General features: G+C 37.9%; 1 long non-coding RNA gene and 1 other non-coding gene across 2 annotated transcripts; one reads left to right on the top strand and one right to left on the bottom strand.

Annotated features, from left to right (window-relative positions):
• Positions 1–6,391: 6,391 nt before the first annotated feature.
• Positions 6,392–6,495, top strand: LOC113300814. Its single transcript, XR_003335928.1, has one exon. It is a non-coding gene; the product is annotated as a small nucleolar RNA R71 (small nucleolar RNA).
• A 5,952-nt stretch (positions 6,496–12,447) lies between these two features.
• Positions 12,448–12,994, bottom strand: LOC113296835. Its single transcript, XR_003333166.1, has 3 exons — positions 12,859–12,994; positions 12,633–12,719; positions 12,448–12,544 (listed from the first exon to the last, which is right to left on the bottom strand). It is a non-coding gene; the product is annotated as an uncharacterized LOC113296835 (long non-coding RNA).
• Between the last annotated feature and the right edge of the window lie 2,808 nt (positions 12,995–15,802).

Genomic DNA, 15,802 nt, shown 5'->3' with positions numbered 1-15,802 from the left:
ATCCACGAGTTCCACCAGGTAGGCCAAAGGGAAATCGTATCAAGAATGCATGGGAGAAAGCTAGGAAGTCCGTCCGTTGTTCCAACTGTAAGAAGAAAACTCACCACAACAAGACAACGTGCACTGTCATTCCTTCATACCCATGAGTTTAAGATTTTCAGTTCTCCCTTATTAGTTCCATTGGTCACAATGCAGATTCTGTTTTGCGCATCATTTTAAACACTTTTGTTCGCTTTTTTTAGAGTGCTGAAATTATGTATTGTTTGATATCTTTCTGGGACAAGGTACTTTGTGCTCATTTAAGACTCTTTTAATGGTACTTTGTACTGCATTATCCACTTTCAATATTATTGGTTTTTCAAGTTGATTTCCAAGTTTGTTCAAGAATTTCTGAGCACAACTATTATGTACTTTGTGTTCAATTAAGACACACCAAACAAAGAGACCAGCTCTGAGATTCATGTTCTCTCCCATCATGATTAACAAATTTAGAGAGTCACTTTAATTGACTCTAATAGCTGGTCTATGTTACATAAGACACACCAAAACACTTCATACTATGGACTTTTACCATCCAACATGTCAACATTTTTATAAAGCCAAACAACTGTACATAGATTAAACACAAACACCATAGTTTCGAGAACAATTGTTATCAAAATAAATAAGAATAATTACTAAACTTTGATATTGTCTAAAACAAACTAGCAAACTCTGAATATGTTCTCTATGATAACTTCTACTATGCATTCCTAATTCATATAAGCACTGTCTTAAAAACCTTTTGGAGCATGAATATTCCAACTCTCCTCAGGAGGAGATGTTGCTGAGAGTATTTTGCATGCTAAAGATATCCTCTTCTTATGTATTTTGTCCTTTAGTTCTTCTGGGTATCCCAAGCTCATTCGCACTCCATCAATTACTTCCTCCTTTGCAACTTTCTTCATGATGTGCATGATATATATTGCACAATATGGATAGTCTCCCTGTTGAGGTGTTGGGTAACTAATCATCTTTACTCTGCTTACAAGTGGAAGGCGCAGGCTCGACAAGCGTTCATTAATTGCTAACAAGCAGTATTCTGCCATAAGATTAGCATTATCGAGACACTCGTTTTTGGATACAGCTTCCCAAGTGTTGTAGTGGAAGAATTCGCCTTTCTCGCATTCATACACAAGAAACGTCCAATGCACGTTTTGGTGTGACATTGGAATAATAATCTTCCTGGTTCCTTGGTGGACCCGGGAAAGCGTATAAAATTGAAATGAAATGAAAACGGGCCTACAGTAATACCGCAAGTGCACGGTCGTCAATTGTAGCTCGTGCAAGTACGGGTCGATCCACAGAGATTGGGAGTTTTTGGAGTTTCTAGCTATTTGGGCTCTAAATTGCTATTGGGCTTCTAATTGTGCTTTGGGCTTAGTGGGTTTTTGTAAAAATGAAATGGTTTTGGGCTCAGTGGGCTTTTGGTCTTTTGATGTGAACTGGGCCTTGGGATCAAACCTGGGCTTTTAGCCTTTGGTTTCAATGAACTGAACTTGGGCTCAGTGTTGAAGTGAGCTTTGGGCTCAGTTGGCTTGTATGAGGATCTGGGCTTGACAGTGACAGGCCTTAGCTTGGAAAGTGAACTGTGAGCTGGGCTTGATAGAGCTATCAGTTTGGTTTTTGAATGAGTCCACAGTGAACTGGACTGGGCTCTTAATGATCAATGCACTTAGGCCACAGTGAGCTTCAATGGACAAATGGGGAGCAAAACAGAGAAACTAGAAGAGCAAAAGATATCAAAAGAAAGAGAATAAAAGAGAACACAGACAGAGATGAGGAACAGGGAAGAATAGGGAACAATAACTAAGAGATTAACAATGGCAGTGCAACAAACTAACAATGATCATGGGAAAGAAGCAAACATCAGTGGCAAAAGGATGCAAATTTACAATGGCAAAAGCAAACAGCACAAAGTATTATGAGAAGGTGACAGAACAATGAAACTAAACAAAGAACAATGGAACCAAGGCCTAAGCCAAGGGCAGGGGTGTGAAGAAGTAACAAAACAGTTAAGTTGCAAGTGACTGTGAAAACAGAATGTGGGTTAAGCTAAGGCTTTGAATCCACCCTTGTGTCCTAGCCAAACAATGTGATCCTAGGTTGAGTTGAAAATCCTATGCATACATCTAGAATGGGAGGAAAACTAATTTGCTCACTAGTTTGCCCCTAGCATTGACTGTCTTTTGACAGAACAATCAATCACAGGCACTATGAGCATCAATCTCTTCCATTGATCAATCAACACACTGCACTAAGGCTCTAACCTAGCATTCCACTATCTAACAGTCCACTAAAGCTTCATCTGAGCCTCAGCAGTGAACTCAGAACATGAGAAAACAGATGGAACAACACATGATTAACAGGAACAACACAACATTTAAACTACTAAACAGTGAATGAAAATTGCAACAGAAGAACCCTAAAATTAACAGTGAAATTAACAAAGAACAAACATGAACAGAAATTGAAGAACCCTAAAATTAACAGTGAAAATTAAAAGTAAAATTAAACAGTGATTAACCCAAATTTGGGGGTATCTCGGCTAACCAAGAACACCCTTTAACATCCTACATCAGTTCCTATTTATAGTTTACAACAAAATACAAAATTTCACCAAAACCCTAAATTTGCAAACCCTAACTTTTGGGGAAAATCAAATTCGACATACCCATGTGTAAATTGGCTTCGACCCATGCCCTGTTGATGTTCTACTGCTCCTCCTCTAGCTCTTGTTGTGCTGTTGGCCTAGCCCTAGACGTCTGTGAACCCTAGCTTCTCTCACTGTCGAGTTTGTAGCATCAGGACTCGATGCTACAGACGAGAAAGGAAGAGACAAGGGTGGTGATTGAATCCTGAGTTTGTCGGGGGAAGGTGGTAGTGGTGGTGTTCGAGGTGGAGATGGAAGAGTGGTGGAGGTGATGGAGTTGCAGAGCAGCTCTCTGTTGTTTGGGAAGAAGAGAGGAAGAACCCGATGGAGAAGAAGGGTCCGTTTGGTTGGGTAATAGGGTTCGGTGACTAGGGTGTGAAGCAGGGATAGAGAACTTTGATGAACATCGAGTAAAGAGCGTTGGATGATCCCATATAGATTGAATCGAACGGCTACGATGGAGAGGTATGTGGCGACCGTTGGATTATGAGATACAACAAAATTGACGACACCAGATGGAGTTAGGTGTTGTAGTGTTAAGCGGAAATATCGAGGTTTGATGCGCAGGCAAAGAAGCGACCGTAGGATCTAAATGTGATCTAATCTGAAGGCTTGGAATTTAGGTACTATGGTGTTTTGCAGGGACTTCAGATTTTGATGAACGATGAAGAAGCGACCATTGGATGATGAGATGGATCCGATCTAACGGCTGAGAATGGAGGCGGGTATGGATATAGAAAATGGGTTTGGGTAAGGGTTTTGGGCCTTGGGTATGCCCAGCCCATATCTTCTTTAAGAACAATTCTTCCTTCTTGAGCCCATTCCTAGCTTTTTGGACGTGCGCTCCATTCTTTGCGTCTTCCTTGCGTAATTTCTTCCGGCTTTTCACTACTTTTCTGCTCTTTTCCGCTCTGCTATTCATCCAAACTTTATTTATTACCTAAAAATGCAAAATTAAGTAAGAAAAATATTTATTCTTGAAAACAATGAAAATACAGAATATGGGATAAAATGTAGAATTACTGCACAAAAGATGAGTTAAATGCCAACAAAAAGGGATAAATATATACATTATTTGGCACTCATCAAATACCCCCAAACCTGAATTTTACTTGTCCTCAAGTAAAACAAAACTAAGGAAATCCTAACTATACCACTGTCGCTGGTCTCTCGAATGCATTTAGCGTATGCACTAAGCCTTTTAAACCACTAAGTGTCCCTAGTGGACGAGTTGAAGTCTCGTGAAGGTTTGCTTAGAACGTACCTACAAAGTTCTAGGTCAAAATATAAGCTCAGATTCCATCAAATGTGACATGTGCAAGTCAGTTAAGCTCACAGCAAAATGGAGATGTCAATCTAGCTATCAAGGCACAATCCTAGCACTGATAACAAAAAAGACATGTGATAAGAGTGTAAAGTGTATCTACACATGTGTAAAGAAAGATGAGTTATGACTACTAATCACCAAGAGATAGTTTCTCAGGCTAAGAACAAGGTCGAAATCTAGCTAGCTGTCCGGACTTTACGAGAATGTGTGAATGAGTTGGAGGTATTTCACAATTACTCGCGTTGTACATCAATGGCATACACCCTTCCTTGCTTATTACAATGAAACAAAAAGATGACTCTTTACATGACTCTTATTTACATTGACTACTCTCTTTTATTTTTGGAACAAGAGGATGGAATTGATAAATACTTGATTTTTTTGTATTTTTCTGTTTTTTTTTTTTGAATATATACATCGTTTTTTTTTTTTTTTTTTTTTTTTTTTTTTTTTTTTGATAAGGAAACACTTTTGATACATATACAAAAGGAAACAAAAGATTACATGACTTTGCAAGAGGTAGCCCTTTTTGATGCACCCAGTTAAATTCGATGGTTGTCTTTCTTAATGTAACCTCCACCTTCTATCCCAACCAACCAAAGAACAAGCTAGTCAAGTTTCGTTCAGTATTCTAAAGTGATTGGCAATCGTGACTTCCTATCAAACACCTTGAAGATCGAGGCCATACATGTATTGGTAGATCGTGCGCGTGCAAATTTCTTATCACTATGTGAATTGTGCTAGAATCAGGGTGCCTAAATATCTAGACTAAGACTCCTAATAATTACATATTTGCACAAGAGTCAACATTTCAAGGTAAATGAGCTCCATTTTTATGTTTTTTTCAATTTTTTATTTTTTATTTTGATTTTTCATTTTTTCAAAAAGAAGGAGTTCTTGTTTTCAATTATGGCATATTATCAAAGTATCTACTTTTCACCCCCAAACCTAAACTAAACATTGTCCTCAATGTTTCAAAATATGAACAAAATTATAATACAACATATGAAGAGGATCATGTTGAGTAGAGAAAAAGGAAAGAGAATACCCGATTTCGGCGAAAGCAATATTAGAACTCCGTTATTCAAGGCAAGAATCCAACATATGTCAGCCGAGATCATATTGGATTAGCAAAATATATACAAAAGGAACAAAAGGTTTTTAAGAAATTTTATCTACTGGATTATATACAAAAATTCACCATACACTAACAATCTAAAGAGTTGAGGATCAACCCAAAAGACAAAGTGTAGAGGTTTCAACAGCTTCACACAATAATAATATGATAGGCATGCAAGTGAAGCTGTGAAAAAAATGAGCTACCCCCAAACCTGGATTTTACAGAAGATATAATTTTGAAAACAAAATCGCGCAGTTTCGGGGGTTCATCATGCACAAGGTCTAGCTCGAAATGAACTGTGCTAGGGACGGGCAAACATGCTAATTCCAACTGTGGTTCCTCAAATGTATTATACTTAGAAGCAAAATAGTCCAAGAGGACTTGGGAAGCACACAGTTCCAAACCTAGATTAGGGACTCTCAGAAAAGTCGGTTTGACAATATGGGTACAAACCAAATCTAGGTTGGGTGGAAGGCCATCAGATTGTGACTTATGTAGGACGATAGGCACATCATTAAATCACATCAACATCTCCTAAGTCTTCTACAAGTGTCATAACATGCTCACAATCATAAACAAATCGGCAAGATCACAATCAGAGTCATCAACATCATCAACAGATTCATTCTCATGCATCGGCAAATCAGGAGAAATATCACAATGTGACCTAGGTAGAGAATCAGACACATCAAATTATTTTCATGCATATTAGTGTCTACAGAAGATTCAACTATTCCTATGTCATGCTCATCTTCACAGAATAATTGTACGAATCCCATGTCAATATCAAAATCATATGAATTACAATGAGTATTAGAAAGAACAACATGCATGAAGGTCGAGGGCGAGAATCCATATGTTTTTGAACCAACAGGTTCCACAATATTTTCATGTTATTCTCAACATATAATCATCATAATCATCATCATGGTAGCATGCATATTGGTCCTCATTAACAGTTGTGGTGTCATTAGTCAACTCATGTTCCTCTAGATTAGGTTCATATTCAATATCATACACATGAGAAGGACTAGACAGCTATTCCAAAGTTCAATCATACCACCAATCATGTGACAGTGTCTCAGTTTCCCTAATGGATCCCAGTGACGGGTTTTCTCTGCAATCTCAGCTAAAAATTTCCATGCATCATCCACAGTTTTATCAAGAATTCACCATTACACATACACCACCCATGGCTCGAGATTTAAAGTCTAGTCCCTCATAGAGGATAGCGACAAGTCTCCACTTCTCAAATCCATGGTGTGGACATTCGCTCAACAAATCATTAAAACGTTCAAAATAGTCAAAAACAGTTTCCTCATCCAACTGGACAAAACAATTGATATTTTGACGAATAGCGATGGTCCTATGATGTGGAAAAAATCTTTGGAAAAATTGATTAGTGAGTTGTTCCCAAGTGGTGATTGATTGTGGTCTCAAACCGTAAAACCATGTTTTGGCCCTTTCCTTTAGAGAAAATGTAAACAAACGCAATTTCAGAGTCTTCGGACATATGATCAGGTTGCATAGTCCGACAAATTTGTTCAAACTCTCTTACATGAGTATAGGGGTTCTCAGAATCGAACCCTCGAAATAAAGGAAGTATTTGTATCATGCTTGCATTTATTTTAAAAGGGTTATTGGTTTGAGGTAATACAATACATGATAATGGAATTTTTATTGTCGGATACATGTATTCATGGAGAGCACGAGGTTGGCCCATACTGAAAAGACACAAAGCCCACTATTTGGTTTTAATGGGTTTGGATTTTTGGGAAAAATATTTGGTTTTAATGGGTTTGGATTTTTGGGAAAATTTTGGTTTTTGAAATAAGGAGCAAATTTTTGGTTTTTTTTTTTTTTTTTTTTTTTAACAGAAAATAAAATTTGGTTTTTGAATGGGAGCAAGCCCACTGTTTGGTTTTGTGTTTGCTTTGGCTCAGCTGGTTTGAACACGTTTGGTGAAACTGAGTCCAAAATCTCGGCCTAGAATTTGGGTACTCGGCCCACTAACGAGTTAACCTAGCGTGATCGGTTACAAGCTCAGCTGGGTTTAAAAACCCAGAATACAAAATACCAGTCCAAATTAAACAAGCTCACAAAAATTAAATACAAGCCCACAAATTAAACAAACAAGCCCACAGAAATTAATTACAAACCCAACAGAAAATAAAAAGCCCAAAAATTGGCTTTAATATTACAAGCCCACAATTAAAAATTGGAAGCCCACAATTCGGGTTCTCTTAAATGGGTTACCTTTTAAGCACAGCCCAGCTGCTCTGATATTGTTGCAAAAACCCAGTTGGGCTTTGGTTCTTTTCCTTGGTGGCGTCCCAGCAGAGGAAAAACTGGTTCAGAACAGCAGGACCAACAACAAATGAAGTGAAGCAGATGCAGATGCAAATGCTATGTAGTGAAATGCAAAAATAGCTAATAAAACTACAAGAAAAACACAGCACCAATCCCCGGCAGCGGCGCCAAAAACTTGGTGGACCCGAGAAAGCGTATAAAATTGAAGTGAAATGAAAACGGGCCTACAGTAATACCGCAAGTGCACGGTCGTCAGTTGTAGCTCGTGCAAGTACGGGTCGATCCACAGAGATTGGGAGTTTTTGGAGTTTCTAGCTATTTGGGATCTAAATTGCTATTGGGCTTCTAATTGTGCTTTGGGCTTAGTGGGTTTTTGTAACAATGAAATGGTTTTGGGCTCAGTGGGCTTTTGGTCTTTTGATGTGAACTGGGCCTTGGGATCAAACCTGGGCTTTTAGCCTTTGGTTTCAATGAACTGAACTTGGGCTCAGTGTTGAAGTGAGCTTTGGGCTCAGTTGGCTTGTATGAGGATCTGGGCTTGACAGTGACAGGCCTTAGCTTGGAAAGTGAACTGTGAGCTGGGCTTGATAGAGCTATCAGTTTGGTTTTTGAATGAGTCCACAGTGAACTGGACTGGGCTCTTAATGATCAATGCACTTAGACCACAGTGAGCTTCAATGGACAAATGGGGAGCAAAACAGAGAAACTAGAAGAGCAAAAGATAGCAAAAGAAAGAGAATAAAAGAGAACACAGACAGAGATGAGGAACAGGGAAGAATAGGGAACAATAACTAAGAGATTAACAATGGCAGTGCAACAAACTAACAATGATCATGGGAAAGAAGCAAACATCAGTGGCAAAAGGATGCAAATTTACAATGGCAAAAGCAAACAGCACAAAGTATTATGAGAAGGTGACAGAACAATGAAACTAAACAAAGAACAATGGAACCAAGGCCTAAGCCAAGGGCAGGGGTGTGAAGAAGTAACAAAACAGTTAAGTTGCAAGTGACTGTGAAAACAGAATGTGGGTTAAGCTAAGGCTTTGAATCCACCCTTGTGTCCTAGCCAAACAATGTGATCCTAGGTTGAGTTGAAAATCCTATGCATACATCTAGAATGGGAGGAAAACTAATTTGCTCACTAGTTTGCCCCTAGCATTGACTGTCTTTTGACAGAACAATCAATCACAGGCACTATGAGCATCAATCTCTTCCCATTGCTCAATCAACACACTGCACTAAGGCTCTAACCTAGCATTCCACTATCTAACAGTCCACTAAAGCTTCATCTGAGCCTCAGCAGTGAACTCAGAACATGAGAAAACAGATGGAACAACACATGATTAACAGGAACAACACAACATTTAAACTACTAAACAGTGAATGAAAATTGCAACAGAAGAACCCTAAAAATTAACAGTGAAATTAACAAAGAACAAACATGAACAGAAATTGAAGAACCCTAAAAATTAACAGTGAAAATTAAAAGTAAAATTAAACAGTGATTAACCCAAATTTGGGGGTATCTCGGCTAACCAAGAACACCCTTTAACATCCTACATCAGTTCCTATTTATAGTTTACAACAAAATACAAAATTTCACCAAAACCCTAAATTTGCAAACCCTAACTTTTGGGGAAAATCAAATTCGACATACCCATGTGTAAATTGGCTTCGACCCATGCCCTGTTGATGTTCTACTGCTCCTCCTCTAGCTCTTGTTGCGCTGTTGGCCTAGCCCTAGACGTCTGTGAACCCTAGCTTCTCTCACTGTCGAGTTTGTAGCATCAGGACTCGATGCTACAGACGAGAAAGGAAGAGACAAGGGTGGTGATTGAATCCTGAGTTTGTCGGGGGAAGGTGGTAATGGTGGTGTTCGAGGTGGAGATGGAAGAGATGGTGGAGGTGATGGAGTTGCAGAGAAGCTCTCTGTTGTTTGGGAAGAAGAGAGGAAGAACCCGATGGAGAAGAAGGGTCCGTTTGGTTGGGTAATAGGGTTCGGTGACTAGGGTGTGAAGCAGGGATAGAGAACTTTGATGAACATCGAGTAAAGAGCGTTGGATGATCCCATATAGATTGAATCGAACGGCTACGATGGAGAGGTATGTGGCGACCGTTGGATTATGAGATACAACAAAATTGACGACACCAGATGGAGTTAGGTGTTGTAGTGTTAAGCGGAAATATCGAGGTTTGATGCGCAGGCAAAGAAGCGACCGTAGGATCTAAATGTGATCTAATCTGAAGGCTTGGAATTTAGGTACTATGGTGTTTTGCAGGGACTTCGGATTTTGATGAACGATGAAGAAGCGACCATTGGATGATGAGATGGATCCGATCTAACGGCTGAGAATGGAGGCGGGTATGGATATAGAAAATGGGTTTGGGTAAGGGTTTTGGGCCTTGGGTATGCCCAGCCCATATCTTCTTTAAGAACAATTCTTCCTTCTTGAGCCCATTCCTAGCTTTTTGGACGTGCGCTCCATTCTTTGCGTCTTCCTTGCGTAATTTCTTCCGGCTTTTCACTACTTTTCTGCTCTTTTCCGCTCTGCTATTCATCCAAACTTTATTTATTACCTAAAAATGCAAAATTAAGTAAGAAAAATATTTATTCTTGAAAACAATGAAAATACAGAATATGGGATAAAATGTAGAATTACTGCACAAAAGATGAGTTAAATGCCAACAAAAAGGGATAAATATATACATTATTTGGCACTCATCATTCCTTCCTCCATATTCCTGATGGGTAAGAAGACAGCAGTGTTTGCTGCTACTTGATGTACTGGGTCACTTAAATAAAACTGAAAAAGAATTAAATTTATCAGTGTAGTAAATATGTACTGAAAATTATAGTGTAAAACACATATATGAAAGAATAATATTTGTTACAACATCAAAAAAAAATTGTTTTGTTTTAGTTTCGCAGATATGCTATGCCCTTTACAAAGACATGATGCATGTTGTTTATCAAGATAAATTGGAAAACATACCCAGCCTGTTGGATCAATGTGGAGTACTGGAATGTACTTTCTTTGTCCATTCACTGGTTGCTCATTATGATATGCTTTTTTCAGTTGGTATTGCCAGTAATTTATAAGATCTCCCTCTAAAGCCCTGTTATATAGCAGATCTTCAAATGTCTCTGCAGATAATATGTGATGACCAATCACAGCAGGAGCTTTCCAAGCACTGTTGCTGCAAATTCAAATAATCCAAATCAATTATAAGTTTGATTCTAAACGAAGTACATAAAGTTTTGTTAAAATGAAAGGGACCTATCCAAGAGAGACTCACATTGAGGTAGCTTTGTCAAAAAAAGGAGAGAGAAGCGCTCTTTGTTGTGAACTCAAATCCTTATAGAACGGAGATTTTCTTAGGCTCAACAACTTGCGTGCATTCTTCACTTTTGTAGTAAGTTCTTGCAGATTTGGATCACCTTTAGCTTTTCTCTTTCTCACATTCTCGCTATCCTTTTTCTGAACTTTCTCTGTTGGACAATCTTTTTCAACTGGGTTTTCAGTTCTGGACTTTGTTTTTCTCCTTTTATGTCCCGGCAGTCCTTTGCCACTAGCAAACTCAGGATCAACTCTTTTCTACGGTTGGCTCTGAGTTACTGGCTTCTGAGGGGTGTATGTGATTTTTGGAGTAAGTTTCTTCTCCTTGGCTGAGATAGTCGGCTTTTTCTTCTCCTTGTCCATGACTGACGTAGTCGACTTCGCTATTGGTTTGACTTCATTACTCTTTGTAGCCAGCCTATCTTCGAGTCTCTTGGCAAGTGTTACGTCATCTTCCTCTGATGTTTGACTAACTCCAGGTTCGTTATCCTTCAATATACCATAAACGTAAAAAAAAAAAATGAGAGACTGAAAAAGCAAAAAAAAAAATGAACAGAATAGAACATATGTATTCTTGGATTCTTTTCAGTACAGAAGTTATGTACTTTTAGTTTCACTGAGTACATAACATATGTACTGCTGGTTTTTCCCATGTTATTGAACATATGTAACATAAGTGGTCCATTAAGTATTGATAAATTTGTTACTTTTCACTTTTTTGGTAATTATAATTACCTTCTGTAGCTCAGAAAGAAGTTGGAGAGTCTCAGCATATGCTTTAGCTTTTTCGGCGCTCATATTCTTCTTCAGTCGAGCTTCCTCTGCCTTTTCAGCATCTAAAACTGGATACTTCTGTTTGAGAATCGGCAGCATTAGTACATATGCTAAAAGCATCATTAAAAACAAAACATAAATTCATTAAACAGAAGTAGATTTAGGTACTTACAAGACTCTCTAATTGTTTAGTAGGCTGTTGCTTTCTGTCATTCTTCATTTTCTTCTTCCTTTCTACTTCATTGAATGGAATGGGATCCCAAGGTTTCCTTATTCCCTGCATTTGAAACAAATCAGACTACGAACTATTTGACCAAAAATTGATATACGTATTGCTGGTTATATGTATCAGAAGGATATATGTACATGTTCATACTTCTTGTTCAGGTTGCTGAAGATCAGCTTTCAAACGAGTTTTTCAGCTGCAGCTAAAACAATTGCAGAGGCTTCATTAAGTGTAGGTGCATTATCGATTTGAGCTTGCTCATCCGAGGGATCCGTTTGAGCTTGATCTGATGCTCCTCTAGCAGCTGGAGCTTCATTATGCGCAGGCGCAGCTGCAAGATGGATTTGAGGTGGATCAGGTGCACCTAGATCAATTGCAGGCTGCTACACCTCTTCTCCATTTTGATCACTTGGTCCTAAACCCAAGTCAAAAGTTGGTCTTGAAACTTGTGATGGAGGATCCAGATCTTTAGTATAAAATTTGTCGAAGATTTGAGAAGATTCCATTTTTTCCAAGCTTGGTAAACTACCAGTCGACGGGTACTCCAGACTAAGAATTCCTAAGGATGGATAAGGATCTCCCATAATTTCAGCTTGTAGATATTTTGAGTACTCATCGGTATAAATACCCTTCCCATGGATGGCCAGGTCAATCAGTTTCTCCATCGGCACGGTATGCAGTTCTTTGAGACTCGGCAGCTCACAAACCAAAGGCATAAACTGCATATTCGGCAACATTTCTTCAAGCGATGCACCCTATATAAATGCAATGCCAAACCGTATTATTTTATAGGATGACAAAGTATAAAATTGAACTAACTAGTGTAACGTTCAATTCGCTCACCTGTCTATCTCTAAGAGAACCAATTTCCACTTCAATATTACCCAGAACTTGTGTCGCTGCTGTTTGTTGGAGTTCAGCCTTTTCAGTCTGTTATTCAACATAAGGTGATATGTTTTTAATCAGTATTGCAGATATGTACTTGTATGTTTTTTCAGTATAGTAGATATGTACTGACAAGTTTTAGTTTTTTACAAACTAAACTAATACTAGAAAGAATATAACTTACCTGTGATGGTTCTGGCATGCTCTTTTCCTCTTGCAGCTCTTTCACCTTTCGCTCCAAATCAGATCTAGCCCAAATTTTAAACTGTGAAACTTCAATATCGAACTGTGTGAGATTTTCTTCAGAGCCCCCCATAACATGCATTGTTGGAGTAGCATTTCCCTGTTCATTCGAATTTTCTTAGGTATCATCTGGAATTTCCTGTTCAGCCTTTGTTACCAAGGGAGTAGTTGCTGATGGAACGGTGTCATCCAAATCATCATGCCCTTCTTCAGAGCTACTGCTAGATTCTTCTTCTCCCGAGTTTGGTTGTGGAGGTGAGTAAGCTCTGTGATATATATCATTCAAAGGCTCTTCTAGGATACTCATATCAATGGGGAGGCCGTCCTCTTTCCTTCTCTGTAACTCACACCATTTTTCTGCAATTGTCAGCCTCAAATCTTCATTCTTTACTTCCAAATCCTCGAACTTTTCTTGCCAATCTACTGTCAATGGCACGTCTTCAACTGGAAGCCTTTGAGCAATTTCATTCAACATTTCTTGTTCATACATAGTATATTCATCCTTAAATTCTTTAGAGAACTGGAAAAGTACATATAACACACACATATAACCAGTTTTTGTATCAGTATAACATATATGTACTCAAATAAATAGTGCATATGACACACACACAATCATTTTGATCAATCAGAAAACTGCTTTTCTGATAGTGTCCTACCTAAAACAAATCATTTAAGTATAATTATTTATGAAAACACAAATAATTAGACTTAAATTCATCAACTTTAATCAGTTTTTTAGATATGTACTGATGCATCATTGTTTCCTAAACCAAAACTACAAGAAGCATAATGAAATAAAACTTATCCTAGTAATATGTATTGTTTTTCTTAGGGACTTACTGTGTATTGCGAAGCCTCCATATCCTTTAGAAACTCAACAGATATTTCTTTGATGTTCCACCTTGCCGCTCTTGGAAGGTATCGATCATCTGGTAACGTCACTGGTTTCACCAAGTGAGTATGCTCCGCATACAACAACTATGACAAAAATAACATCAATAGAATCAAATACAGAAACTTAAATGACAGTAGAGTAAATATGTACTTGGAAAATAAAAGCTTGTACTAGATGATCGATACCAACAAATAGACGACACAACCAGTGATGTCCTCGGGAGTGTTGTAGTTCTGATTGATTTTCTTCTCTAAGAAACTATGTATCAGGTCAGGCCAAGATACATTCTTTGACTTCTCAAGATCATCAACTAAACCAAAGTACTTTTCTTTGAGTTTATGAGCATCTTTTGTTGTAAAAAACAAAGTAATACACATAAACATGCATAATACCTTAACCATATCTTCAATTGTTTGTTCAGTTTCTACTCTTGGTATCCTGTACTCCATATCTGTATCATCTTCACTATCGGGTACTTGTTCATCATTGTCATCATCACTGTCTTCGCCATCTTCAGATTTAGAATTCTTGATTCCAGTACGCTTGAGCAGTTTCAAAATGGCATCTTGTAGCATTGGTCTTGTAACCGTGTTTCTATCACCAAAGTGTCTAATGTAGAATGGTTTCTGCCTCCATCCACCACCTCCCGTCAAAAAGGTGTCATCAGTTCTTCTTCCTGCCATTCTTGGCATTCCAAACATTACACCCATTTTTTCTGGTGTCGACGTGATAATGTGTGTTTTACCTCTTCTAACAAACTCAAATGTGAGCTCATTATTGACTCGACCCCTTTTGTAACACTTCAAGTACTTTTTCACTGCACCTTCCAACTTTTCCCAATGACTTTCTGAGTACTTAGTGTGCCAGAACATCAAAAACATCTGTCCATAAGAAGATTCGGCTATCTTTTCCAATGTGGCTTCACTCAAAGTATATTTACTCACCTTCATTCTGGCAACCAGGCTATGTAATGCTGTGAAACCAGACCTATACAACTTCCTAACAGATTTTGGCACAACCTTACCTGCAAAATTTAATTGGTTTTATTTCAGTATAACATTTATGGACTACACATTCATCATCTCAGAAACACAATCAATCACTATTGGCCCTATGTACTTCATATCCAAAGATTATTATCACATAAACAAAGAAACATATGAATTTAGAGTACATAAACACTACAATGTTTCAGTTTTTTAGTTATGTACTGCCAATTATGTGCCAGAAACAATGTTACCCATTCTCTACTGGACTTATGTACTGCCAAAAAACAACCTAATTAAGAAAAAACCTCAGTATTTGATATATGTACTGGTGGCTCTATGTATCAGAAATAAAATGAAACACATTGCATATCACTTTTGATTCTTATTCTACAGTTTCATAGTTATGTACTGCCAATTCTAAGTACTAGAGACACAAAGTAGAAGTTGCATGTAAACTCTGATAGGTTTTCATAAATTTTTAATCAGTACTTCAAATATGTACTGGTGGATCTATGTCCCAGAAACACAAAAAATATACCGAAAGTGTTAGAAATAGTACCTTTTTTCTGAATTGGTGCGTTGTTACTCGGTTTTCTTCGTTTTCTTTTTAGTACATCTGGAGATTCATCGTCCGATGAACTTTTTGAAGTTTTTTCTTCGATTTCGGTGTTTCAACCTTTTTACTCTTTTTCCTCTTTGATTTTCGTCTTGAAATTCCTGATTCTTCTTCTGATGACCTAAGAGCAGTACTATCATCTCTTATTATTTCTTCTTCTCTGATTGTTCTTTTGATTTTTCTTGTAACCATTATTAGGTTTTTAGATTTTTCTCTGATCAGACGTTGTTTTCAAAGGGAAATCGTATGATTGAGAATGAACTTTGAGATCTGTTTTGTTAGAATATGGATATCTCAAAATGATTGAGATTCTCTTTGAATTTTCTCTGTTAAGATTTCAGTTTCTCTGTGTAACGTTATAAACATTAATGATTTTTCTGAC

Source organism: Papaver somniferum, chromosome 7, assembly GCF_003573695.1.
Source record: "Papaver somniferum cultivar HN1 chromosome 7, ASM357369v1, whole genome shotgun sequence".
NCBI classification, from domain to species: domain Eukaryota; kingdom Viridiplantae; phylum Streptophyta; class Magnoliopsida; order Ranunculales; family Papaveraceae; genus Papaver; species Papaver somniferum.
Note: the sequence above shows the minus strand (reverse complement) of the source record. Positions and strands in the feature narration are given on the sequence as shown.